Source organism: Salmo salar, chromosome 07, assembly GCF_965601325.2.
Source record: "Salmo salar chromosome 07, fSalSal1, whole genome shotgun sequence".
In the NCBI taxonomy this organism is placed as follows: Eukaryota; Metazoa; Chordata; class Actinopteri; order Salmoniformes; family Salmonidae; genus Salmo; species Salmo salar.
The window spans coordinates 992,891-1,017,935 of NC_138297.1; the positions used below are offsets into that span (position 1 = coordinate 992,891).

Consider the following 25,045-nt stretch of genomic DNA (forward strand, 5'->3'; position numbering starts at 1 on the left):
TATATTATGAATGTGGACATATTGACCTGATTATGAATCAACCTATATTTCTGAATGAGAAAATCAAGAACAAAGAAAAAGTTTTGTATAATAAAGTATTTATGAGTGCAGGTCTACGGCAAATATAAGATTATACATATGAGGTAATTCCAGGGTTTTTACCTGGGGAAGCTATTTTTGACATAATCAATGAATGGGATGAAGAGGTGGGAAGGGGAACAGTGAATAATATGTATGACAAGATAAAGAATAGTATACCAAGAGCATGGGTTGATTTAATAAATAGTGAAGTTGAAAGAGAAGATTTATTTGTATTTCCTAATTTGTTCATTGGTAGCAGTAAGAAGAAAGTACATTTATCTAGTATACCAGTGAAAAGATTGTATAGAATAATGGTAGGAAAAGTGTGTAGAAGGCCGGCTGCTGAGAAATTTTGGAAAGTAGTTTTTCCGGAATTGGATGAAAAAAAGATATGGGGAAATTTAAATGTAAAATATAATAGTAAGGAGTGTGAAAATAATGATTTCAAACTAAGACATAATAGAATATTCACAAAGGTGGTGCTAAAGAAAATTAATTGTGAGATAGAAAGGGAATGCGACGTATGTGGACGTTTCCCGGAAACTCTTATGCATTTGTTTATAGAATGTGAGGATTTAAAATATTTTTTTTGTAAAGTTAAGGAAATGTTATGTAGAAACTGGGGGGGAGATTTCGTGAAAAAGTATGCGTGGGAGGAACTTTTGTTATTTGGAGTGTCTGGTAAATGTGAGGGTGCTAATGTGTGTTTGTTGAATATGGTTTTGAGTTTTGTGAGGTATGCTTCAAGCAGAAGTTTCTGTAGTGTAGTGGTTATCACGTTCGCTTTACACGCGAAAGGTCCTCGGTTCGAAACCGGGCGGAAACAGTGCTCTTTGACACCTGCAGTAGGTACAGTACTTTTAAAAGAGAATAGTTATTTTCATAAATGCTTAAATTTGGAAATTTCAACACGTGCCATGAATATCTGTAAAATTCGGTTTACTCCTTGCAGCTGAATGTAGCAGCAGTGTCTGTAGTGTAGTGGTTATCACGTTCGCTTTACACGTGAAAGGTCCTCAGTTTGAAACCGGGAGGAAACAGTGCTCTTTGACATGTGCAGTAGGTACTGTACTATTAACAGAGAATAGTTATTTTCATAAATGCCTAATTTTGGAAATTTGAACACGTGCCATGAATATCTGTAAAATTCGGTTTACTCCTTGCAGATAATTGTTGAAGCAGTTTCTGTAGTGTAGCGGTTATCACGTTTGCTTAACACGCGAAAGGTCCTCGGTTTGAAACCGGGCGGAAACAGAGCTCTTTGACACGTGCAGTAGGTACTGTACTTTCAACAAAGAATTGTTATTTTCATGAATTCTGTATTTTGGAAATTCGAATACGTGCCATGAATATCTGTAAAATTCGATTTACTCCTCGCAGCTAATTGTAGCAGTAGTTTCTGTGGTCTAGTGGTTATCACGTTTGCTTCACACGCGAAAGGTCCCTGGTTCGAAACCGGGCGGAAACAACGCTCATTGACACATTCTGAAGTACCATAGTGGTAACAGAAAATTTCATGAATTCTTTATTTTGGAAATTCGAATACGTGCCATGAATATTTTTAAAATTCGGTTTACTCCTTGCAGAAAAATCAAGCAGCAGTTTCTGTAGTGTAGTCGTTATCACGTTAGCTTTACACGTGAAAGGTCCTCAGTTTGAAACTGGGAGGAAACAGTGCTCTTTGACACGTGCAGTAGGTACTGTACTATTAACAGAGAATAGTTATTTTCATAAATGCCTACTTTTGGAAATTTGAACACGTGCCATGAATATCTGTAAAATTCGGTTTACTTCTTGCAGGAAAATCAAGCAGCAGTTTCTGTAGTGTAGTGGTTATCGCGTTCGCTTTACACGCGAAAGGTCCTCGGTTCGAAACCGGGCGGAAACAGTACTCTTTGACAAGTGCAGTAGGTACTGTACTTTCAACAAAGAATTGTTATTTTCATGAATTCTGTATTTTGGAAATTCGAATACGTGCCATGAATATTTTTAAAATTCGGTTTACTCCTTGCAGCTAATTGTAGCAGTAGTTTCTGTGGTGTAGTGGTTATCACGTTTGCTTCACACGCGAAAGGTCCCTGGTTCGAAACCGGGCGGAAACAACACTCATTGACACATTCTGAAGTACCATAGTGGTAACAGAAAATTTCATGAATTCTTTATTTTGGAAATTCGAATACGTGCCCTGAATATCTGTAAAATTCGGTTTACTTCTTGCAGCAAAATCAAGCAGAAGTTTCTGTAGTGTAGTGGTTATCACGTTCGCTTTACACGCGAAAGGTCCTCGGTTCGAAACCGGGCGGAAACAGTGCTCTTTGACACCTGCAGTAGGTACAGTACTTTTAAAAGAGAATAGTTATTTTCATAAATGCTTAAATTTGGACATTTCAACACGTGCCATGAATATCTGTAAAATTCGGTTTACTCCTTGCAGCTGAATGTAGCAGCAGTGTCTGTAGTGTAGTGGTTATCACGTTCGCTTTACACGTGAAAGGTCCTCAGTTTGAAACCGGGAGGAAACAGTGCTCTTTGACATGTGCAGTAGGTACTGTACTATTAACAGAGAATAGTTATTTTCATAAATGCCTAATTTTGGAAATTTGAACACGTGCCATGAATATCTGTAAAATTCGGTTTACTCCTTGCAGATAATTGTTGAAGCAGTTTCTGTAGTGTAGCGGTTATCACGTTTGCTTAACACGCGAAAGGTCCTCGGTTTGAAACCGGGCGGAAACAGAGCTCTTTGACACGTGCAGTAGGTACTGTACTTTCAACAAAGAATTGTTATTTTCATGAATTCTGTATTTTGGAAATTCGAATACGTGCCATGAATATCTGTAAAATTCGATTTACTCCTCGCAGCTAATTGTAGCAGTAGTTTCTGTGGTCTAGTGGTTATCACGTTTGCTTCACACGCGAAAGGTCCCTGGTTCGAAACCGGGCGGAAACAACGCTCATTGACACATTCTGAAGTACCATAGTGGTAACAGAAAATTTCATGAATTCTTTATTTTGGAAATTCGAATACGTGCCATGAATATTTTTAAAATTCGGTTTACTCCTTGCAGAAAAATCAAGCAGCAGTTTCTGTAGTGTAGTCGTTATCACGTTAGCTTTACACGTGAAAGGTCCTCAGTTTGAAACTGGGAGGAAACAGTGCTCTTTGACACGTGCAGTAGGTACTGTACTATTAACAGAGAATAGTTATTTTCATAAATGCCTACTTTTGGAAATTTGAACACGTGCCATGAATATCTGTAAAATTCGGTTTACTTCTTGCAGGAAAATCAAGCAGCAGTTTCTGTAGTGTAGTGGTTATCGCGTTCGCTTTACACGCGAAAGGTCCTCGGTTCGAAACCGGGCGGAAACAGTGCTCTTTGACAAGTGCAGTAGGTACTGTACTTTCAACAAAGAATTGTTATTTTCATGAATTCTGTATTTTGGAAATTCGAATACGTGCCATGAATATTTTTAAAATTCGGTTTACTCCTTGCAGCTAATTGTAGCAGTAGTTTCTGTGGTGTAGTGGTTATCACGTTTGCTTCACACGCGAAAGGTCCCTGGTTCGAAACCGGGCGGAAACAACACTCATTGACACATTCTGAAGTACCATAGTGGTAACAGAAAATTTCATGAATTCTTTATTTTGGAAATTCGAATACGTGCCATGAATATTTTTAAAATTCGGTTTACTCCTTGCAGGAAAATCAAGCAGCAGTTTCTGTAGTGTAGTGGCTATCGCGTTCGCTTTACACGCAAAAGGTCCTCGGTTCGAAACCGGGCGGAAACAGTGCTCTTTGACACGTGCAGTAGGTACTCTACTATTAACAGAGAATAGTTATTTTCATAAATGCCTAATTTTGGAAATTTGAACACGTGCCATGAATATCTGTAAAATTCGGTTTACTCCTTGCAGATAATTGTTGCAGAAGTTTCTGTAGTGTAGTGGTTATCACGTTCGCTTAACACGCGAAAGGTCCTCGGTTCAAAACCGGGCGGAAACAGAGCTCTTTGACACATGCAGTAGGTCCTGTACTTTCAACAAAGAATTGTTATTTTCATGAATTCTGTATTTTGGAAATTCGAATACGTGCCATGAATATCTGTAAAATTTTGTTTACTCCTCGCTGCGAAATGTAGCAGCAGTTTCTGTAGTGTAGTGGTTATCACGTTTGCTTCACACGCGAAAGATCCCTGGTTCGAAACCGGGCGGAAACAACGCTCATTGACATGTTCTGATTTACCGTAGTGGTAACAGAAAATTTCATGAATTCTTTATTTTGGAAATTCGAATACGTGCCCTGAATATCTGTAAAATTCGGTTTACTTCTTGCAGGAAAATCAAGCAGTAGTTTCTGTGGTCTAGTGGTTATCACGTTTGCTTCACACGCGAAAGGTCCCTGGTTCGAAACCGGGCGGAAACAAAACTCATTGACACATTCTGAAGTACCATAGTGGTAACAGAAAATTTCATGAATTCTTTATTTTGGAAATTCGAATACGTGCCATGAATATTTTTAAAATTCGGTTTACTTCTTGCAGGAAAATCAAGCACAAGTTTCTGTAGTGTAGTGGTTATCACGTTCGCTTTACACGCGAAAGGTCCTCGGGCGGAAACAGTGCTCTTTGACACCTGCAGTAGGTACAGTACTTTTAAAAGAGAATAGTTATTTTCATAAATGCCTAAATTTGGAAATTTCAACACGTGCCATGAATATCTGTAAAATTCGGTTTACTCCTTGCAGCTAAATGTAGCAGCAGTTTCTGTAGTGTAGTGGTTATCACGTTAGCTTTACACGTGAAAGGTCCTCAGTTTGAAACCAGGAGGAAACACTGCTCTTTGACATGTGCAGTAGGTACTGTACTATTAACAGAGAATAGTTATTTTCATAAATGCCTACTTTTGGAAATTCGAATACGTGCCCTGAATATCTGTAAAATTCGGTTTACTTCTTGCAGGAAAATCAAGCAGAAGTTTCTGTAGTGTAGTGGTTATCACGTTCGCTTTACACGCGGAAGGTCCTCGGTTCGAAACCGGGCGGAAACAGTGCTCTTTGACACCTGCAGTAGGTACAGAACTTTTAAAAAAGAATTGTTATTTTCATAAATGCCTAAATTTGGAAATTTCAACACGTGCCATGAATATCTGTAAAATTCGGTTTACTCCTTGCAGCTGAATGTAGCAGCAGTGTCTGTAGTGTAGTGGTTATCACCTTCGCTTTACACGTGAAAGGTCCTCAGTTTGAAACCGGGAGGAAACAGTGCTCTTTGACATGTGCAGTAGGTACTGTACTATTAACAGAGAATAGTTATTTTCATAAATGCCTAATTTTGGAAATTTGAACACGTGCCATGAATATCTGTAAAATTCGGTTTACTCCTTGCAGATAATTGTTGAAGCAGTTTCTGTAGTGTAGCGGTTATCACGTTTGCTTAACACGCGAAAGGTCCTCGGTTTGAAACCGGGCGGAAACAGAGCTCTTTGACACGTGCAGTAGGTACTGTACTTTCAACAAAGAATTGTTATTTTCATGAATTCTGTATTTTGGAAATTCGAATACGTGCCATGAATATCTGTAAAATTCGATTTACTCCTCGCAGCTAATTGTAGCAGTAGTTTCTGTGGTCTAGTGGTTATCACGTTTGCTTCACACGCGAAAGGTCCCTGGTTCGAAACCGGGCGGAAACAACGCTCATTGACACATTCTGAAGTACCATAGTGGTAACAGAAAATTTCATGAATTCTTTATTTTGGAAATTCGAATACGTGCCATGAATATTTTTAAAATTCGGTTTACTCCTTGCAGAAAAATCAAGCAGCAGTTTCTGTAGTGTAGTGGTTATCACGTTCTCTTTACACGTGAAAGGTCCTCAGTTTGAAACTGGGAGGAAACAGTGCTCTTTGACACGTGCAGTAGGTACTGTACTATTAACAGAGAATAGTTATTTTCATAAATGCCTAATTTTGGAAATTTGAACGCGTGCCATGAATATCTGTAAAATTCGGTTTACTCCTTGCAGATAATTGTTGCAGAAGTTTCTGTAGTGTAGTGGTTATCACGTTCGCTTAACACGCGAAAGGTCCTCGGTTCGAAACCGGGCGGAAACAGAGCTCTTTGACACGTGCAGTAGGTACTGTACTTTCAACAAAGAATTGTTATTTTCATGAATTCTGTATTTTGGAAATTCGAATACGTGCCATGAATATCTGTAAAATTCGGTTTACTCCTCGCAGCTAAATGTAGCAGCAGTTTCTGTAGTGTAGTGGTTATCACGTTTGCTTCACACGCGAAAGGTCCCTGGTTCGAAACCGGGCGGAAACAACACTCATTGACACATTGTGATTTACCGTAGTGGTAACAGAAAATTTCATGAATTCTTTATTTTGGAAATTCGAATACGTGCCCTGAATATCTGTAAAATTCGGTTTACTTCTTGCAGGAAAATCAAGCAGAAGTTTCTGTAGTGTAGTGGTTATCACGTTCGCTTTACACGCGAAAGGTCCTCGGTTCGAAACCGGGCGGAAACAGTGCTCTTTGACACCTGCAGTAGGTACAGAACTTTTAAAAAAGAATAGTTATTTTCATAAATGCCTAAATTTGGAAATTTCAACACGTGCCATGAATATCTGTAAAATTCGGTTTACTCCTTGCAGCTAAATGTAGCAGCAGTTTCTGTAGTGTAGTGGTTATCACGTTAGCTTTACACGTGAAAGGTCCTCAGTTTGAAACCAGGAGGAAACACTGCTCTTTGACATGTGCAGTAGGTACTGTACTATTAACAGAGAATAGTTATTTTCATAAATGCCTACTTTTGGAAATTCGAATACGTGCCCTGAATATCTGTAAAATTCGGTTTACTTCTTGCAGGAAAATCAAGCAGAAGTTTCTGTAGTGTAGTGGTTATCACGTTCGCTTTACACGCGGAAGGTCCTCGGTTCGAAACCGGGCGGAAACAGTGCTCTTTGACACCTGCAGTAGGTACAGAACTTTTAAAAAAGAATTGTTATTTTCATAAATGCCTAAATTTGGAAATTTCAACACGTGCCATGAATATCTGTAAAATTCGGTTTACTCCTTGCAGCTGAATGTAGCAGCAGTGTCTGTAGTGTAGTGGTTATCACCTTCGCTTTACACGTGAAAGGTCCTCAGTTTGAAACCGGGAGGAAACAGTGCTCTTTGACATGTGCAGTAGGTACTGTACTATTAACAGAGAATAGTTATTTTCATAAATGCCTAATTTTGGAAATTTGAACACGTGCCATGAATATCTGTAAAATTCGGTTTACTCCTTGCAGATAATTGTTGAAGCAGTTTCTGTAGTGTAGCGGTTATCACGTTTGCTTAACACGCGAAAGGTCCTCGGTTTGAAACCGGGCGGAAACAGAGCTCTTTGACACGTGCAGTAGGTACTGTACTTTCAACAAAGAATTGTTATTTTCATGAATTCTGTATTTTGGAAATTCGAATACGTGCCATGAATATCTGTAAAATTCGATTTACTCCTCGCAGCTAATTGTAGCAGTAGTTTCTGTGGTCTAGTGGTTATCACGTTTGCTTCACACGCGAAAGGTCCCTGGTTCGAAACCGGGCGGAAACAACGCTCATTGACACATTCTGAAGTACCATAGTGGTAACAGAAAATTTCATGAATTCTTTATTTTGGAAATTCGAATACGTGCCATGAATATTTTTAAAATTCGGTTTACTCCTTGCAGAAAAATCAAGCAGCAGTTTCTGTAGTGTAGTGGTTATCACGTTCTCTTTACACGTGAAAGGTCCTCAGTTTGAAACTGGGAGGAAACAGTGCTCTTTGACACGTGCAGTAGGTACTGTACTATTAACAGAGAATAGTTATTTTCATAAATGCCTAATTTTGGAAATTTGAACGCGTGCCATGAATATCTGTAAAATTCGGTTTACTCCTTGCAGATAATTGTTGCAGAAGTTTCTGTAGTGTAGTGGTTATCACGTTCGCTTAACACGCGAAAGGTCCTCGGTTCGAAACCGGGCGGAAACAGAGCTCTTTGACACGTGCAGTAGGTACTGTACTTTCAACAAAGAATTGTTATTTTCATGAATTCTGTATTTTGGAAATTCGAATACGTGCCATGAATATCTGTAAAATTCGGTTTACTCCTCGCAGCTAAATGTAGCAGCAGTTTCTGTAGTGTAGTGGTTATCACGTTTGCTTCACACGCGAAAGGTCCCTGGTTCGAAACCGGGCGGAAACAACACTCATTGACACATTGTGATTTACCGTAGTGGTAACAGAAAATTTCATGAATTCTTTATTTTGGAAATTCGAATACGTGCCCTGAATATCTGTAAAATTCGGTTTACTTCTTGCAGGAAAATCAAGCAGAAGTTTCTGTAGTGTAGTGGTTATCACGTTCGCTTTACACGCGAAAGGTCCTCGGTTCGAAACCGGGCGGAAACAGTGCTCTTTGACACCTGCAGTAGGTACAGAACTTTTAAAAAAGAATAGTTATTTTCATAAATGCCTAAATTTGGAAATTTCAACACGTGCCATGAATATCTGTAAAATTCGGTTTACTCCTTGCAGCTGAATGTAGCAGCAGTGTCTGTAGTGTAGTGGTTATCACCTTCGCTTTACACGTGAAAGGTCCTCAGTTTGAAACCGGGAGGAAACAGTGCTCTTTGACATGTGCAGTAGGTACTGTACTATTAACAGAGAATAGTTATTTTCATAAATGCCTAATTTTGGAAATTTGAACACGTGCCATGAATATCTGTAAAATTCGGTTTACTCCTTGCAGATAATTGTTGAAGCAGTTTCTGTAGTGTAGCGGTTATCACGTTTGCTTAACACGCGAAAGGTCCTCGGTTTGAAACCGGGCGGAAACAGAGCTCTTTGACACGTGCAGTAGGTACTGTACTTTCAACAAAGAATTGTTATTTTCATGAATTCTGTATTTTGGAAATTCGAATACGTGCCATGAATATCTGTAAAATTCGATTTACTCCTCGCAGCTAATTGTAGCAGTAGTTTCTGTGGTCTAGTGGTTATCACGTTTGCTTCACACGCGAAAGGTCCCTGGTTCGAAACCGGGCGGAAACAACGCTCATTGACACATTCTGAAGTACCATAGTGGTAACAGAAAAATTCATGAATTCTTTATTTTGGAAATTCGAATACGTGCCATGAATATTTTTAAAATTCGGTTTACTCCTTGCAGAAAAATCAAGCAGCAGTTTCTGTAGTGTAGTGGTTATCACGTTCTCTTTACACGTGAAAGGTCCTCAGTTTGAAACTGGGAGGAAACAGTGCTCTTTGACACGTGCAGTAGGTACTGTACTATTAACAGAGAATAGTTATTTTCATAAATGCCTAATTTTGGAAATTTGAACTCGTGCCATGAATATCTGTAAAATTCGGTTTACTCCTTGCAGATAATTGTTGCAGAAGTTTCTGTAGTGTAGTGGTTATCACGTTCGCTTAACACGCGAAAGGTCCTCGGTTCGAAACCGGGCGGAAACAGAGCTCTTTGACACGTGCAGTAGGTACTGTACTTTCAACAAAGAATTGTTATTTTCATGAATTCTGTATTTTGGAAATTCGAATACGTGCCATGAATATCTGTAAAATTCGGTTTACTCCTCGCAGCTAAATGTAGCAGCAGTTTCTGTAGTGTAGTGGTTATCACGTTTGCTTCACACGCGAAAGGTCCCTGGTTCGAAACCGGGCGGAAACAACACTCATTGACACATTGTGATTTACCGTAGTGGTAACAGAAAATTTCATGAATTCTTTATTTTGGAAATTCGAATACGTGCCCTGAATATCTGTAAAATTCGGTTTACTTCTTGCAGGAAAATCAAGCAGAAGTTTCTGTAGTGTAGTGGTTATCACGTTCGCTTTACACGCGAAAGGTCCTCGGTTCGAAACCGGGCGGAAACAGTGCTCTTTGACACCTGCAGTAGGTACAGTACTTTTAAAAGAGAATAGTTATTTTCATAAATGCCTAAATTTGGAAATTTCAACACGTGCCATGAATATCTGTAAAATTCGGTTTACTCCTTGCAGCGGAATGTAGCAGCAGTGTCTGTAGGTGTAGTGGTTATCACGTTCGCTTTACACGTGAAAGGTCCTCAGTTTGAAACCGGGAGGAAACAGTGCTCTTTGACATGTGCAGTAGGTACTGTACTATTAACAGAGAATAGTTATTTTCATAAATGCCTAATTTTGGAAATTTGAACACGTGCCATGAATATCTGTAAAATTCGGTTTACTCCTTGCAGATAATTGTTGAAGCAGTTTCTGTAGTGTAGCGGTTATCACGTTTGCTTAACACGCGAAAGGTCCTCGGTTTGAAACCGGGCGGAAACAGAGCTCTTTGACACGTGCAGTAGGTACTGTACTTTCAACAAAGAATTGTTATTTTCATGAATTCTGTATTTTGGAAATTCGAATACGTGCCATGAATATCTGTAAAATTCGATTTACTCCTCGCAGCTAATTGTAGCAGTAGTTTCTGTGGTCTAGTGGTTATCACGTTTGCTTCACACGCGAAAGGTCCCTGGTTCGAAACCGGGCGGAAACAACGCTCATTGACACATTCTGAAGTACCATAGTGGTAACAGAAAATTTCATGAATTCTTTATTTTGGAAATTCGAATACGTGCCATGAATATTTTTAAAATTCGGTTTACTCCTTGCAGAAAAATCAAGCAGCAGTTTCTGTAGTGTAGTGGTTATCACGTTCTCTTTACACGTGAAAGGTCCTCAGTTTGAAACTGGGAGGAAACAGTGCTCTTTGACACGTGCAGTAGGTACTGTACTATTAACAGAGAATAGTTATTTTCATAAATGCCTAATTTTGGAAATTTGAACGCGTGCCATGAATATCTGTAAAATTCGGTTTACTCCTTGCAGATAATTGTTGCAGAAGTTTCTGTAGTGTAGTGGTTATCACTTTCGCTTAACACGCGAAAGGTCCTCGGTTCGAAACCGGGCGGAAACAGAGCTCTTTGACACGTGCAGTAGGTACTGTACTTTCAACAAAGAATTGTTATTTTCATGAATTCTGTATTTTGGAAATTCGAATACGTGCCATGAATATCTGTAAAATTCGGTTTACTCCTCGCAGCTAAATGTAGCAGCAGTTTCTGTAGTGTAGTGGTTATCACGTTTGCTTCACACGCGAAAGGTCCCTGGTTCGAAACCGGGCGGAAACAACACTCATTGACACATTGTGATTTACCGTAGTGGTAACAGAAAATTTCATGAATTCTTTATTTTGGAAATTCGAATACGTGCCCTGAATATCTGTAAAATTCGGTTTACTTCTTGCAGGAAAATCAAGCAGAAGTTTCTGTAGTGTAGTGGTTATCACGTTCGCTTTACACGCGAAAGGTCCTCGGTTCGAAACCGGGCGGAAACAGTGCTCTTTGACACCTGCAGTAGGTACAGAACTTTTAAAAGAGAATAGTTATTTTCATAAATGCCTAAATTTGGAAATTTCAACACGTGCCATGAATATCTGTAAAATTCGGTTTACTCCTTGCAGCGGAATGTAGCAGCAGTGTCTGTAGTGTAGTGGTTATCACGTTCGCTTTACACGTGAAAGGTCCTCAGTTTGAAACCGGGAGGAAACAGTGCTCTTTGACATGTGCAGTAGGTACTGTACTATTAACAGAGAATAGTTATTTTCATAAATGCCTAATTTTGGAAATTTGAACACGTGCCATGAATATCTGTAAAATTCGGTTTACTCCTTGCAGATAATTGTTGAAGCAGTTTCTGTAGTGTAGCGGTTATCACGTTTGCTTAACACGCGAAAGGTCCTCGGTTTGAAACCGGGCGGAAACAGAGCTCTTTGACACGTGCAGTAGGTACTGTACTTTCAACAAAGAATTGTTATTTTCATGAATTCTGTATTTTGGAAATTCGAATACGTGCCATGAATATCTGTAAAATTCGATTTACTCCTCGCAGCTAATTGTAGCAGTAGTTTCTGTGGTCTAGTGGTTATCACGTTTGCTTCACACGCGAAAGGTCCCTGGTTCGAAACCGGGCGGAAACAACGCTCATTGACACATTCTGAAGTACCATAGTGGTAACAGAAAATTTCATGAATTCTTTATTTTGGAAATTCGAATACGTGCCATGAATATTTTTAAAATTCGGTTTACTCCTTGCAGAAAAATCAAGCAGCAGTTTCTGTAGTGTAGTGGTTATCACGTTCTCTTTACACGTGAAAGGTCCTCAGTTTGAAACTGGGAGGAAACAGTGCTCTTTGACACGTGCAGTAGGTACTGTACTATTAACAGAGAATAGTTATTTTCATAAATGCCTAATTTTGGAAATTTGAACGCGTGCCATGAATATCTGTAAAATTCGGTTTACTCCTTGCAGATAATTGTTGCAGAAGTTTCTGTAGTGTAGTGGTTATCACGTTCGCTTAACACGCGAAAGGTCCTCGGTTCGAAACCGGGCGGAAACAGAGCTCTTTGACACGTGCAGTAGGTACTGTACTTTCAACAAAGAATTGTTATTTTATTGAATTCTGTTTTTTGGAAATTCGAATACGTGCCATGAATATCTGTAAAATTCGGTTTATTCCTCGCAGCTAAATGTAGCAGCAGTTTCTGTAGTGTAGTGGTTATCACGTTTGCTTCACACGCGAAAGGTCCCTGGTTCGAAACCGGGCGGAAACAACGCTCATTGACACATTCTGATTTACCGTAGTGGTAACAGAAAATTTCATGAATTCTTTATTTTGGAAATTCGAATACGTGCCATGAATATTTTTAAAATTCGGTTTACTCCTTGCAGAAAAATCAAGCAGCAGTTTCTGTAGTGTAGTGGTTATCACGTTAGCTTTACACGTGAAAGGTCCTCAGTTTGAAACTGGGAGGAAACAGTGCTCTTTGACACGTGCAGTAGGTACTGTACTATTAACAGAGAATAGTTATTTTCATAAATGCCTACTTTTGGAAATTTGAACACGTGCCATGAATATCTGTAAAATTCGGTTTACTTCTTGCAGGAAAATCAAGCAGCAGTTTCTGTAGTGTAGTTGTTATCGCGTTCGCTTTACACGCGAAAGGTCCTCGGTTCGAAACCGGGCGGAAACAGTGCTCTTTGACAAGTGCAGTAGGTACTGTACTTTCAACAAAGAATTGTTATTTTCATGAATTCTGTATTTTGGAAATTCGAATACGTGCCATGAATATTTTTAAAATTCGGTTTACTCCTTGCAGCTAATTGTAGCAGTAGTTTCTGTGGTCTAGTGGTTATCACGATTGCTTCACACGCGAAAGGTCCCTGGTTCGAAACCGGGCGGAAACAACACTCATTGACACATTCTGAAGTACCATAGTGGTAACAGAAAATTTCATGAATTCTTTATTTTGGAAATTCGAATACGTGCCATGAATATTTTTAAAATTCGGTTTACTCCTTGCAGAAAAATCAAGCAGCAGTTTCTGTAGTGTAGTGGTTATCACGTTCTCTTTACACGTGAAAGGTCCTCAGTTTGAAACTGGGAGGAAACAGTGCTCTTTGACACGTGCAGTAGGTACTGTACTATTAACAGAGAATAGTTATTTTCATAAATGCCTAATTTTGGAAATTTGAACACGTGCCATGAATATCTGTAAAATTCGGTTTACTCCTAGCAGATAATTGTTGAAGCAGTTTCTGTAGTGTAGCGGTTATCACGTTCGCTTAACACGCGAAAGGTCCTCGGTTCGAAACCGGGCGGAAACAGAGCTCTTTGACACGTGCAGTATGTACTGTACTTTCAACAAAGAATTGTTATTTTCATGAATTCTGTATTTTGGAAATTCGAATACGTGCCATGAATATCTGTAAAATTCGGTTTACTCCTCGCAGCTAATTGTAGCAGTAGTTTCTGTGGTATAGTGGTTATCACTTTTGCTTCACACGCGAAAGGTCCCTGGTTCGAAACCGGGCGGAAACAACGCTCATTGACACATTCTGAAGTACCATAGTGGTAACAAAAAATTTCATGAATTCTTTATTTTGGAAATTCGAATACGTGCCCTGAATATCTGTAAAATTCGGTTTACTTCTTGCAGGAAAATCAAGCAGCAGTTTCTATAGTGTAGTGGATATCACGTTCGCTTTACACGCGAAAGGTCCTTGGTTCGAAACCGGGCTGAAACAGTGCTCTTAAACACGTGCAGTAGGTACAGTACTTTTAAAAGAGAATAGTTATTTTCATAAATTCCTAAATTTGGAAATTTCAACACGTGCCATGAATATCTGTAAAATTCGGTTTACTCCTTGAAGATAATTGTTGAAGCAGTTTCTGTAGTGTAGTGGTTATCACGTTCGCTTCACACGCCCCTTTTTGGAGTTTCAGGAAGTGGAAGAGAAGCAGGTGTCTGAGTGCTTGAGAGAGAATATCGTTTTTTTTTGGAGGTCTAGTTGACTTATAAGTTTGAAAGTTTGTGAGTGACTGTAGTGAAGTTTCTGTGAAACGTTTTTGCTATTGTCCCCCATCAGCGTGAGCTGTTTGGGGGATATTGCTTAAAATAACCGGACGGACAACATGGCTTCGACATCAAGAATACAAACGACGACGAGAAAGGACAACAGTGAAATCAGAATGTTAAACGAAGAACTGAAAAAAAGAACATATGAGAAGGAACTGACGGTGAACGTGGAAATAAGTGGAGAAGGGAAAATAACAACGATGGAATTGCTGAGAGGAATAAAGGAAGTTTGCGGAACAATACTGGGATGTCGAATGAAAGACGGGAATAAGTACGAAGTAACAATGTCTCATGTAAATGGAAAAGAAAGACTAATAGACGGGCTAAAGATAAAGAACTGTCAAATCATGGCTAAAGAACTAGGGAACGATGAGCTGGTGGTGTCCTTTTTGAACTTGCCCGCATACATTACGGATGAGGAGATAGAAGAGAAACTAAAAGGCTGGAAGGTGAAGGCGACCACGCCAATCAAGAGGAGGATGTGGCCAGGAACGGACATTGTAGATGGAACAAGATTTTGCAAGGTAAAGTTTACAGACAATGTGCAATCCTTGCCATATTCTACAAAATTTAACACTGTCGAGGGATTTGAATATTTTCGTGTAATCCACGACAATCAAGTGAAGGTATGTAGATTATGTATTCAGCCGGGGCACATACTTAAGGAATGTCCGGAATTCACATGCCACAAATGTAGTGAACAAGGGCATTATGCCAGAGAATGTCGGAACATAGGAAATGTGTGCAAAATGTGTGACAGACCTAAAGTTAGATGTAGCTGTAATAAGGGAGAAAATCACTTACTTTTGCAAACAATGGACCTCACGTCTGAGGAAGAGGGGAGTGTGCCTATGGAGAGGGAGGATGAGAGTGACATGGAGAGTGTGACTCCAGAGACAGTGGCAGATAAGCTTGAAGAGCCTGTAATGTCTCCTGGCAAAGCACGAGACGCCGTTTTAGTCTCTGCTGCTGACAAGGTGGAACAGCAGCACATGATGGGTGAAAGACATACACAGGTAGAGATGGTGCAAGGTGCTTCTCAGGTGCCTGAGCCAGCTTTAAGCCTGTGTAAAAATTACACCAAAGAGTGGGCTGGGTCCACTGAAGTCACGGGCACTGTTAAAGCGCACTTTTCAAAAGGCTTCCCCGCCGCTCCCCCCAAAAATCCAAATAAAGAGACGGATGATGAAATAGATAGTGAGGATCTTCAGTTGTTTGTAAAAAATAAGAGGTCATTGTCGAAAACCAGGGAGATGATGGGTTTTGGAAAAAAGAAAAAGTAGGATTTTTAAGGACTTGTTTGGCTCTGATTATACTTCTGCACACATTCATAATGATTACAGTCGCATCCCTAAATGGTAACAGTTTGAGAAACATGAGCAAATTTGAGCAGGTATTAGTGTCTGTTAAGGCAGACATGTTGTGTTTTCAAGAGACCAATTGGACAGACTCCAAAATGCAGGAGATTAAGAGTAAATGGTCAGATTTAATTTTTTGTAGTCATGGAGGGGATAAAACATGTGGTGTGGCTATTTTGATAAAAAAAATGATGTGGTGCAAAATGTAAAAGAAATATATGCTGACAATGATGGCAGACTTATTGTAATTGAATTTGAAGTTCAAAATGTAGTTTTTCGTTTAATTAATGTTTATGCTTCAAACATTGAATCTGAAAGGAGAGAAATGTTTCACAAATTAAAAACACTGTGCTCAGAAAACTGTATACTGATAGGAGATTTTAATGTGAGGTGTAGTAGAATGGATGCCTCTAGTTGTGCTAAATTCAGATATGACTCTTCTAGAAATGCATTATGGAAACTTATGAATGAGGAGAATCTAGTAGATATATGGAGGGCTGAAAATCCAAACAGAAGAGTATTCTCTAGAAGGCAGGTGGTTCTAAAGGAATTAAAACAAAGCAGAATTGATTTATGTCTAGCAAAACAAGAATTGGTGCAGAATGTTAAGAAGGTGTCATATACCTTTACAGCATATAGTGATCATGCAGTAATGTCATTTCAAATGGGTTTTGGTGTGGAGAGGAGAGGGGGAGGTGTCTGGTGTTTAAATGCCAGTCTGTTAAAGGAGGAAGGATATAGAAATGAAATTGTTGAATGTATTAATGATGAAATGTCTAATGTACTGTTAAAAGAGAATGTGTGTTTATGGTGGGAGGAAGTGAAAGTAAAAGTAAAAAATAGGAGTATTAGGTACGCAAAAAATCATAACCGTTTAGATAAGCAGAAAGAAATAATGCTTAGGAATAGGATGTTGCATGAACTTGAAAAGGCTGATACGGATCCAGACTATGATGTTGTGAATTATTTGAAAATCCATGCAGAGCTGGGTCGTTATGAAAAAAATAAATGTTTGGGTGCTATTGTTAGGAGCAGGGCACAGTACGCTTTGGAGGGAGAGAAATGTACATCCTTTTTTTGGGGTCTGGAAAAAAGAAAACAAACTAAGAGTTACATTGTAGAGTTGGAAGATGAAAGAGGTGTAAAGGTAAACGATTTTGTTGGGATCTTAGAGACAGTTGAAACCTTTTACAGAAATCTTTACAAAAAGAATGATGTAGATAAAGTGTGTGTTGTAAAAGTGTTGGATACAATTAGTGCCAAAGTATCGCAGGCAGATAGAATGATGTGTGATGAAGAGATTTCGATTATGGAAATCAAGGAAGCAATTGTTAGCACGCAAGGTAATAAAAGTCCGGGTTTGGATGGTTTAACAAATGAGTTCTATAAAGTCTTTGTAGATATTTTGGCACCCATTTTAGTGAGGGTGTTTCATTATATGGAAGAGAATAAGGAAATCCCTGAGTCTATGTCAACTGGAATGTTAACGATCTTATTCAAAAATAGGGGCAGTAGATTAAAGTTAGAAAATTATAGGCCTATTAGCCTTCTAAATTCGGATTATAAGATACTGACTAAAGTGTTAGCGAATAGGATGAAAAAGGTGATTGGGAGTATTATTGAATCAACACAAGCCTACGGCATACCTGGAAGAGATATTTCAGATGTAATTTGTACAATTAGGGATGTTGTTAATCAAATGAAAAATGAAGGTGGTATAGTTTTAAGTTTGGACTTTAACAAAGCTTTCGATAGAGTGGAGCACAGCTTTTTATTACAGACTTTGGAGAGGTTTGGGTTTGGGCCAAAGTTTGTATCTTGGATCAACCTGTTGTATAGTGGGGCTAAAAGTTGTGTTAAATGTAACGGAGTGTTAACAGATACTTTCCCTGTGGAGAGGTCAGTAAGGCAGGGCTGTCCTTTGTCAGCTCTGCTGTACAGTGTTTCTACAGAACCGTTAGCTACATTGATAAATAGTAATAAAGAAGTAAGGGGTGTTGGAATCCCAGGTGGTGGTGTCAGTGTTGTACATCAGTACGCTGATGACACTACTTGTACTGTGAAGGATATAGAAAGTATTGGAAGCATTATGGGGATCATAGATATATATGGCAAGGCATCGGGTGCTAAAGTTAATATAGAGAAGACTGAAATAATGTTTGTTGGGGATATCAATGTAAACGGGTGTGAGATTCCATTCAAGAGCGCAAAGGATTTTATTAAAGTGCTGGGAGTAAACATTGGTGTAAAGGAGAAAGAGGCAAAAGATATAACTTGGACTGGGATCCTTAATAAAGTCAAGCTAACGTTGAATTTCTGGAAAAATAGAAAACTAAAGTTACAAGGGAAAGTAATTGTTGCAAATGCTTTGGTATTATCCAAATTTGTGTATGTTTTGGGAGTCCTGGACATGCCGGAGTGGGTCCTAAATGAATTGAATAATGTGGTGTCAAATTTTATTTGGGATGGTAAAGGAGTGAGAATATCTCAGAAAACATTGATTGCTGACTATGTGGATGGAGGTTTAAAACTTGTAGATTTAGGTGTCAAAAGAAAAGCTATTAGGATAAAAACAGTAAAGAAATATTTGTATGACAGTGAAGATTATGGCTGGAAACACTTCTTTAGAGTCTACTTAGAGGAGAGTGGTGGTTGTGAGGATAATGGTTTATTGATGGGGCTTAAAAGGGCAATGTTTGAAAAGGTACCAGATTTTTATAAAGAGGTGCTAAATGCATGGGCAGAGTTGTTGCCTAATGTATATTATGAATGTGGACATATTGACCTGATTATGAATCAACCTATATTTCTGAATGAGAAAATCAAGAACAAAGAAAAAGTTTTGTATAATAAAGTATTTATGAGTGCAGGTCTACGGCAAATAAAAGATTATACATATGAGGTAATTCCAGGGTTTTTACCTGGGGAAGCTATTTTTGACATAATCAATGAATGGGATGAAGAGGTGGGAAGGGGAACAGTGAATAATATGTATGACAAGATAAAGAATAGTATACCAAGAGCATGGGTTGATTTAATAAATAGTGAAGTTGAAAGAGAAGATTTATTTGTATTTCCTAATTTGTTCATTGGTAGCAGTAAGAAGAAAGTACATTTATCTAGTATACCAGTGAAAAGATTGTATAGAATAATTGTAGGAAAAGTGTGTAGAAGGCCGGCTGCTGAGAAATTTTGGAAAGTAGTTTTTCCGGAATTGGATGAAAAAAAGATATGGGGAAATTTAAATGTAAAATATAATAGTAAGGAGTGTGAAAATAATGATTTCAAACTAAGACATAATAGAATATTTACAAAGGTGGTGCTAAAGAAAATTAATTGTGAGATAGAAAGGGAATGCGACGTATGTGGACGTTTCCCGGAAACTCTTATGCATTTGTTTATAGAATGTGAGGATTTAAAATATTTTTTTTGTAAAGTTAAGGAAATGTTATGTAGAAACTGGGGGGGAGATTTCGTGAAAAAGTATGCGTGGGAGGAACTTTTGTTATTTGGAGTGTCTGGTAAATGTGAGGGTGCTAATGTGTGTTTGTTGAATATGGTTTTGAGTTTTGTGAGGTATGCTATTTTTTGTAGGAGGAATTATGTTTCTTTTGACAGAAAGAGGGTTCAGGTGTGGAGTATCTTTATAGCACTGTTCAGTAAACACATAGATATGTTGTTTAATTATGGGATGGAACATTTTGATGAGTCTTTTGTTGAAGGGAGTGGGTTAATTTCACGAGAGGAGAGTGGAGGTATCACTTATAATTTTTGAAAGCACTGTTTTGATATTTTCTTTGTTGATAATTTGATAGGGGGTGAATTGTTCACCTGCCTCTGTTAGTCTAGTGTCTTCTGTATTGTTCTCTGTGGATTGTACTGTAAACAGTAGATTGTACTGTAAATATTGTAAACAAACATTTTTGATAATAAAAAATAAAAAAAACAAAAAAAAAAATCACGTTTGCTTCACACGCGAAAGGTCCTCGGTTCGAAACCGGGCGGAAACAGTGCTCTTTGACACCTGCAGTAGGTACAGTACTTTTAAAAGAGAATAGTTATTTTCATAAATGCCTAAATTTGGAAATTTCAACACGTGCCATGAATATCTGTAAAATTCGGTTTACTCCTTGCAGCTGAATGTAGCAGCAGTGTCTGTAGTGTAGTGGTTATCACGTTCGCTTTACACGTGAAAGGTCCTCAGTTTGAAACCGGGAGGAAACAGTGCTCTTTGACATGTGCAGTAGGTACTGTACTATTAACAGAGAATAGTTACTTTCATAAATGCCTAATTTTGGAAATTTGAACACGTGCCATGAATATCTGTAAAATTCGGTTTACTCCTTGCAGATAATTGTTGAAGCAGTTTCTGTAGTGTAGCGGTTATCACGTTTGCTTAACATGCGAAAGGTCCTCGGTTTGAAACCGGGCGGAAACAGAGCTCTTTGACACGTGCAGTAGGTACTGTACTTTCAACAAAGAATTGTTATTTTCATGAATTCTGTATTTTGGAAATTCGAATACGTGCCATGAATATCTGTAAAATTCGATTTACTCCTCGCAGCTAATTGTAGCAGTAGTTTCTGTGGTCTAGTGGTTATCACGTTTGCTTCACACGCGAAAGGTCCCTGGTTCGAAACCGGGCGGAAACAACGCTCATTGACACATTCTGAAGTACCATAGTGGTAACAGAAAATTTCATGAATTCTTTATTTTGGAAATTCGAATACGTGCCATGAATATTTTTAAAATTCGGTTTACTCCTTGCAGAAAAATCAAGCAGCAGTTTCTGTAGTGTAGTGGTTATCACGTTCTCTTTACACGTGAAAGGTCCTCAGTTTGAAACTGGGAGGAAACAGTGCTCTTTGACACGTGCAGTAGGTACTGTACTATTAACAGAGAATAGTTATTTTCATAAATGCCTAATTTTGGAAATTTGAACACGTGCCATGAATATCTGTAAAATTCGGTTTACTCCTAGCAGATAATTGTTGAAGCAGTTTCTGTAGTGTAGCGGTTATCACGTTCGCTTAACACGCGAAAGGTCCTCGGTTCGAAACCGGGCGGAAACAGAGCTCTTTGACACGTGCAGTAGGTACTGTACTTTCAACAAAGAATTGTTATTTTCATGAATTCTGTATTTTGGAAATTCGAATACGTGCCATGAATATCTGTAAAATTCGGTTTACTCCTCGCAGCTAATTGTAGCAGTAGTTTCTGTGGTATAGTGGTTATCACTTTTGCTTCACACGCGAAAGGTCCCTGGTTCGAAACCGGGCGGAAACAACGCTCATTGACACATTCTGAAGTACCATAGTGGTAACAAAAAATTTCATGAATTCTTTATTTTGGAAATTCGAATACGTGCCCTGAATATCTGTAAAATTCGGTTTACTTCTTGCAGGAAAATCAAGCAGCAGTTTCTATAGTGTAGTGGATATCACGTTCGCTTTACACGCGAAAGGTCCTTGGTTCGAAACCGGGCTGAAACAGTGCTCTTAAACACGTGCAGTAGGTACAGTACTTTTAAAAGAGAATAGTTATTTTCATAAATTCCTAAATTTGGAAATTTCAACACGTGCCATGAATATCTGTAAAATTCGGTTTACTCCTTGAAGATAATTGTTGAAGCAGTTTCTGTAGTGTAGCGGTTATCACGTTCGCTTTACACGCCCCTTTTTGGAGTTTCAGGAAGTGGAAGAGAAGCAGGTGTCTGAGTGCTTGAGAGAGAATATCGTTTTTTTTTGGAGGTCTAGTTGACTTATAAGTTTGAAAGTTTGTGAGTGACTGTAGTGAAGTTTCTGTGAAACGTTTTTGCTATTGTCCCCCATCAGCGTGAGCTGTTTGGGGGATATTGCTTAAAATAACCGGACGGACAACATGGCTTCGACATCAAGAATACAAACGACGACGAGAAAGGACAACAGTGAAATCAGAATGTTAAACGAAGAACTGAAAAAAAGAACATATGAGAAGGAACTGACGGTGAACGTGGAAATAAGTGGAGAAGGGAAAATAACAACGATGGAATTGCTGAGAGGAATAAAGGAAGTTTGCGGAACAATACTGGGATGTCGAATGAAAGACGGGAATAAGTATGAAGTAACAATGTCTCATGTAAATGGAAAAGAAAGACTAATAGACGGGCTAAAGATAAAGAACTGTCAAATCATGGCTAAAGAACTAGGGAACGATGAGCTGGTGGTGTCCTTTTTGAACTTGCCCGCATACATTACGGATGAGGAGATAGAAGAGAAACTAAAAGGCTGGAAGGTGAAGGCGACCACGCCAATCAAGAGGAGGATGTGGCCAGGAACGGACATTGTAGATGGGACAAGATTTTGCAAGGTAAAGTTTACAGACAATGTGCAATCCTTGCCATATTCTACAAAATTTAACACTGTCGAGGGATTTGAATATTTTCGTGTAATCCACGACAATCAAGTGAAGGTATGTAGATTATGTATTCAGCCGGGGCACATACTTAAGGAATGTCCGGAATTCACATGCCACAAATGTAGTGAACAAGGGCATTATGCCAGAGAATGTCGGAACATAGGAAATGTGTGCAAAATGTGTGACAGACCTAAAGTTAGATGTAGCTGTAATAAGGGAGAAAATCACTTACTTTTGCAAACAATGGACCTCACGTCTGAGGAAGAGGGGAGTGTGCCTATGGAGAGGGAGGATGAGAGTGACATGGAGAGTGTGACTCCAGAGACAGTGGCAGATAAGCTTGAAGAGCCTGTAATGTCTCCTGGCAAAGCACGAGACGCCGTTTTAGTCTCTGCTGCTGACAAGGTGGAACAGCAGCACATGATGGGTGAAAGACATACACAGGTAGAGATGGTGCAAGGTGCTTCTCAGGTGCCTGAGCCAGCTTTAAGCCTGTGTAAAAATTACACCAAAGAGTGGGCTGGGTCCACTGAAGTCACGGGCACTGTTAAAGCGCACTTTTCAAAAGGCTTCCCCGCCGCTCCCCCCAAAAATCCAAATAAAGAGACGGATGATGAAATAGATAGTGAGGATCTTCAGTTGTTTGTAAAAAATAAGAGGTCATTGTCGAAAACCAGGGAGATGATGGGTTTTGGAAAAAAGAAAAAGTAGGATTTTTAAGGACTTGTTTGGCTCTGATTATACTTCTGCACACATTCATAATGATTACAGTCGCATCCCTAAATGGTAACAGTTTGAGAAACATGAGCAAATTTGAGCAGGTATTAGTGTCTGTTAAGGCAGACATGTTGTGTTTTCAAGAGACCAATTGGACAGACTCCAAAATGCAGGAGATTAAGAGTAAATGGTCAGATTTAATTTTTTGTAGTCATGGAGGGGATAAAACATGTGGTGTGGCTATTTTGATAAAAAAAATGATGTGGTGCAAAATGTAAAAGAAATATATGCTGACAATGATGGCAGACTTATTGTAATTGAATTTGAAGTTCAAAATGTAGTTTTTCGTTTAATTAATGTTTATGCTTCAAACATTGAATCTGAAAGGAGAGAAATGTTTCACAAATTAAAAACACTGTGCTCAGAAAACTGTATACTGATAGGAGATTTTAATGTGAGGTGTAGTAGAATGGATGCCTCTAGTTGTGCTAAATTCAGATATGACTCTTCTAGAAATGCATTATGGAAACTTATGAATGAGGAGAATCTAGTAGATATATGGAGGGCTGAAAATCCAAACAGAAGAGTATTCTCTAGAAGGCAGGTGGTTCTAAAGGAATTAAAACAAAGCAGAATTGATTTATGTCTAGCAAAACAAGAATTGGTGCAGAATGTTAAGAAGGTGGCATATACCTTTACAGCATATAGTGATCATGCAGTAATGTCATTTCAAATGGGTTTTGGTGTGGAGAGGAGAGGGGGAGGTGTCTGGTGTTTAAATGCCAGTCTGTTAAAGGAGGAAGGATATAGAAATGAAATTGTTGAATGTATTAATGATGAAATGTCTAATGTACTGTTAAAAGAGAATGTGTGTTTATGGTGGGAGGAAGTGAAAGTAAAAGTAAAAAATAGGAGTATTAGGTACGCAAAAAATCATAACCGTTTAGATAAGCAGAAAGAAATAATGCTTAGGAATAGGATGTTGCATGAACTTGAAAAGGCTGATACGGATCCAGACTATGATGTTGTGAATTATTTGAAAATCCATGCAGAGCTTGGTCGTTATGAAAAAAATAAATGTTTGGGTGCTATTGTTAGGAGCAGGGCACAGTATGCTTTGGAGGGAGAGAAATGTACATCCTTTTTTTTGGGTCTGGAAAAAAGAAAACAAACTAAGAGTTACATTGTAGAGTTGGAAGATGAAAGAGGTGTAAAGGTAAACGATTTTGTTGGGATCTTAGAGACAGTTGAAACCTTTTACAGAAATCTTTACAAAAAGAATGATGTAGATAAAGTGTGTGTTGTAAAAGTGTTGGATACAATTAGTGCCAAAGTATCGCAGGCAGATAGAATGATGTGTGATGAAGAGATTTCGATTATGGAAATCAAGGAAGCAATTGTTAGCACGCAAGGTAATAAAAGTCCGGGTTTGGATGCTTTAACAAATGAGTTCTATAAAGTCTTTGTAGATATTTTGGCACCCATTTTAGTGAGGGTGTTTCATTATATGGAAGAGAATAAGGAAATCCCTGAGTCTATGTCAACTGGAATGTTAACGATCTTATTCAAAAATAGGGGCAGTAGATTAAAGTTAGAAAATTATAGGCCTATTAGCCTTCTAAATTCGGATTATAAGATACTGACTAAAGTGTTAGCGAATAGGATGAAAAAGGTGATTGGGAGCATTATTGAATCAACACAAGCCTACGGCATACCTGGAAGAGATATTGCAGATGTAATTTGTACAATTAGGGATGTTGTTAATCAAATGAAAAATGAAGGTGGTATAGTTTTAAGTTTGGACTTTAACAAAGCTTTCGATAGAGTGGAGCACAGCTTTTTATTACAGACTTTGGAGAGGTTTGGGTTTGGGCCAAAGTTTGTATCTTGGATCAACCTGTTGTATAGTGGGGCTAAAAGTTGTGTTAAATGTAACGGAGTGTTAACAGATACTTTCCCTGTGGAGAGGTCAGTAAGGCAGGGCTGTCCTTTGTCAGCTCTGCTGTA

At 38.6% G+C, this 25,045-nt stretch overlaps 29 non-coding genes across 29 annotated transcripts; all 29 read left to right on the top strand.

Moving 5' to 3' along the window:
- The first annotated feature begins 834 nt into the window (after window positions 1–834).
- trnav-uac (transfer RNA valine (anticodon UAC)) lies at window positions 835–907 on the top strand. Its single transcript has one exon. It is a non-coding gene; the product is annotated as a tRNA-Val (tRNA).
- Window positions 908–1,896: 989 nt separating this feature from the next.
- On the top strand, window positions 1,897–1,969 carry trnav-uac (transfer RNA valine (anticodon UAC)). The gene has a single exon. It is a non-coding gene; the product is annotated as a tRNA-Val (tRNA).
- A 141-nt stretch (window positions 1,970–2,110) lies between these two features.
- On the top strand, window positions 2,111–2,183 carry trnav-cac (transfer RNA valine (anticodon CAC)). The gene has a single exon. It is a non-coding gene; the product is annotated as a tRNA-Val (tRNA).
- A 133-nt stretch (window positions 2,184–2,316) lies between these two features.
- Window positions 2,317–2,389, top strand: trnav-uac (transfer RNA valine (anticodon UAC)). Its single transcript has one exon. It is a non-coding gene; the product is annotated as a tRNA-Val (tRNA).
- A 989-nt stretch (window positions 2,390–3,378) lies between these two features.
- trnav-uac (transfer RNA valine (anticodon UAC)) lies at window positions 3,379–3,451 on the top strand. Its single transcript has one exon. It is a non-coding gene; the product is annotated as a tRNA-Val (tRNA).
- A 141-nt stretch (window positions 3,452–3,592) lies between these two features.
- trnav-cac (transfer RNA valine (anticodon CAC)) lies at window positions 3,593–3,665 on the top strand. Its single transcript has one exon. It is a non-coding gene; the product is annotated as a tRNA-Val (tRNA).
- Window positions 3,666–4,012: 347 nt separating this feature from the next.
- trnav-aac (transfer RNA valine (anticodon AAC)) lies at window positions 4,013–4,085 on the top strand. The gene has a single exon. It is a non-coding gene; the product is annotated as a tRNA-Val (tRNA).
- Window positions 4,086–4,226: 141 nt separating this feature from the next.
- trnav-cac (transfer RNA valine (anticodon CAC)) lies at window positions 4,227–4,299 on the top strand. The gene has a single exon. It is a non-coding gene; the product is annotated as a tRNA-Val (tRNA).
- Window positions 4,300–5,055: 756 nt separating this feature from the next.
- On the top strand, window positions 5,056–5,128 carry trnav-uac (transfer RNA valine (anticodon UAC)). The gene has a single exon. It is a non-coding gene; the product is annotated as a tRNA-Val (tRNA).
- A 989-nt stretch (window positions 5,129–6,117) lies between these two features.
- Window positions 6,118–6,190, top strand: trnav-aac (transfer RNA valine (anticodon AAC)). Its single transcript has one exon. It is a non-coding gene; the product is annotated as a tRNA-Val (tRNA).
- Window positions 6,191–6,331: 141 nt separating this feature from the next.
- On the top strand, window positions 6,332–6,404 carry trnav-cac (transfer RNA valine (anticodon CAC)). Its single transcript has one exon. It is a non-coding gene; the product is annotated as a tRNA-Val (tRNA).
- Window positions 6,405–6,537: 133 nt separating this feature from the next.
- Window positions 6,538–6,610, top strand: trnav-uac (transfer RNA valine (anticodon UAC)). The gene has a single exon. It is a non-coding gene; the product is annotated as a tRNA-Val (tRNA).
- Window positions 6,611–6,965: 355 nt separating this feature from the next.
- Window positions 6,966–7,038, top strand: trnav-uac (transfer RNA valine (anticodon UAC)). Its single transcript has one exon. It is a non-coding gene; the product is annotated as a tRNA-Val (tRNA).
- Window positions 7,039–8,027: 989 nt separating this feature from the next.
- On the top strand, window positions 8,028–8,100 carry trnav-aac (transfer RNA valine (anticodon AAC)). The gene has a single exon. It is a non-coding gene; the product is annotated as a tRNA-Val (tRNA).
- A 141-nt stretch (window positions 8,101–8,241) lies between these two features.
- On the top strand, window positions 8,242–8,314 carry trnav-cac (transfer RNA valine (anticodon CAC)). The gene has a single exon. It is a non-coding gene; the product is annotated as a tRNA-Val (tRNA).
- A 133-nt stretch (window positions 8,315–8,447) lies between these two features.
- On the top strand, window positions 8,448–8,520 carry trnav-uac (transfer RNA valine (anticodon UAC)). The gene has a single exon. It is a non-coding gene; the product is annotated as a tRNA-Val (tRNA).
- Window positions 8,521–9,509: 989 nt separating this feature from the next.
- Window positions 9,510–9,582, top strand: trnav-aac (transfer RNA valine (anticodon AAC)). Its single transcript has one exon. It is a non-coding gene; the product is annotated as a tRNA-Val (tRNA).
- Window positions 9,583–9,723: 141 nt separating this feature from the next.
- trnav-cac (transfer RNA valine (anticodon CAC)) lies at window positions 9,724–9,796 on the top strand. Its single transcript has one exon. It is a non-coding gene; the product is annotated as a tRNA-Val (tRNA).
- Window positions 9,797–9,929: 133 nt separating this feature from the next.
- On the top strand, window positions 9,930–10,002 carry trnav-uac (transfer RNA valine (anticodon UAC)). Its single transcript has one exon. It is a non-coding gene; the product is annotated as a tRNA-Val (tRNA).
- A 990-nt stretch (window positions 10,003–10,992) lies between these two features.
- trnav-aac (transfer RNA valine (anticodon AAC)) lies at window positions 10,993–11,065 on the top strand. The gene has a single exon. It is a non-coding gene; the product is annotated as a tRNA-Val (tRNA).
- Window positions 11,066–11,206: 141 nt separating this feature from the next.
- trnav-cac (transfer RNA valine (anticodon CAC)) lies at window positions 11,207–11,279 on the top strand. The gene has a single exon. It is a non-coding gene; the product is annotated as a tRNA-Val (tRNA).
- A 133-nt stretch (window positions 11,280–11,412) lies between these two features.
- On the top strand, window positions 11,413–11,485 carry trnav-uac (transfer RNA valine (anticodon UAC)). Its single transcript has one exon. It is a non-coding gene; the product is annotated as a tRNA-Val (tRNA).
- A 989-nt stretch (window positions 11,486–12,474) lies between these two features.
- trnav-aac (transfer RNA valine (anticodon AAC)) lies at window positions 12,475–12,547 on the top strand. Its single transcript has one exon. It is a non-coding gene; the product is annotated as a tRNA-Val (tRNA).
- A 141-nt stretch (window positions 12,548–12,688) lies between these two features.
- Window positions 12,689–12,761, top strand: trnav-cac (transfer RNA valine (anticodon CAC)). The gene has a single exon. It is a non-coding gene; the product is annotated as a tRNA-Val (tRNA).
- Window positions 12,762–13,108: 347 nt separating this feature from the next.
- trnav-uac (transfer RNA valine (anticodon UAC)) lies at window positions 13,109–13,181 on the top strand. The gene has a single exon. It is a non-coding gene; the product is annotated as a tRNA-Val (tRNA).
- A 561-nt stretch (window positions 13,182–13,742) lies between these two features.
- trnav-aac (transfer RNA valine (anticodon AAC)) lies at window positions 13,743–13,815 on the top strand. The gene has a single exon. It is a non-coding gene; the product is annotated as a tRNA-Val (tRNA).
- A 347-nt stretch (window positions 13,816–14,162) lies between these two features.
- Window positions 14,163–14,235, top strand: trnav-uac (transfer RNA valine (anticodon UAC)). The gene has a single exon. It is a non-coding gene; the product is annotated as a tRNA-Val (tRNA).
- Window positions 14,236–20,924: 6,689 nt separating this feature from the next.
- Window positions 20,925–20,997, top strand: trnav-aac (transfer RNA valine (anticodon AAC)). Its single transcript has one exon. It is a non-coding gene; the product is annotated as a tRNA-Val (tRNA).
- A 347-nt stretch (window positions 20,998–21,344) lies between these two features.
- On the top strand, window positions 21,345–21,417 carry trnav-uac (transfer RNA valine (anticodon UAC)). The gene has a single exon. It is a non-coding gene; the product is annotated as a tRNA-Val (tRNA).
- The last annotated feature ends 3,628 nt before the right edge of the window (window positions 21,418–25,045 follow it).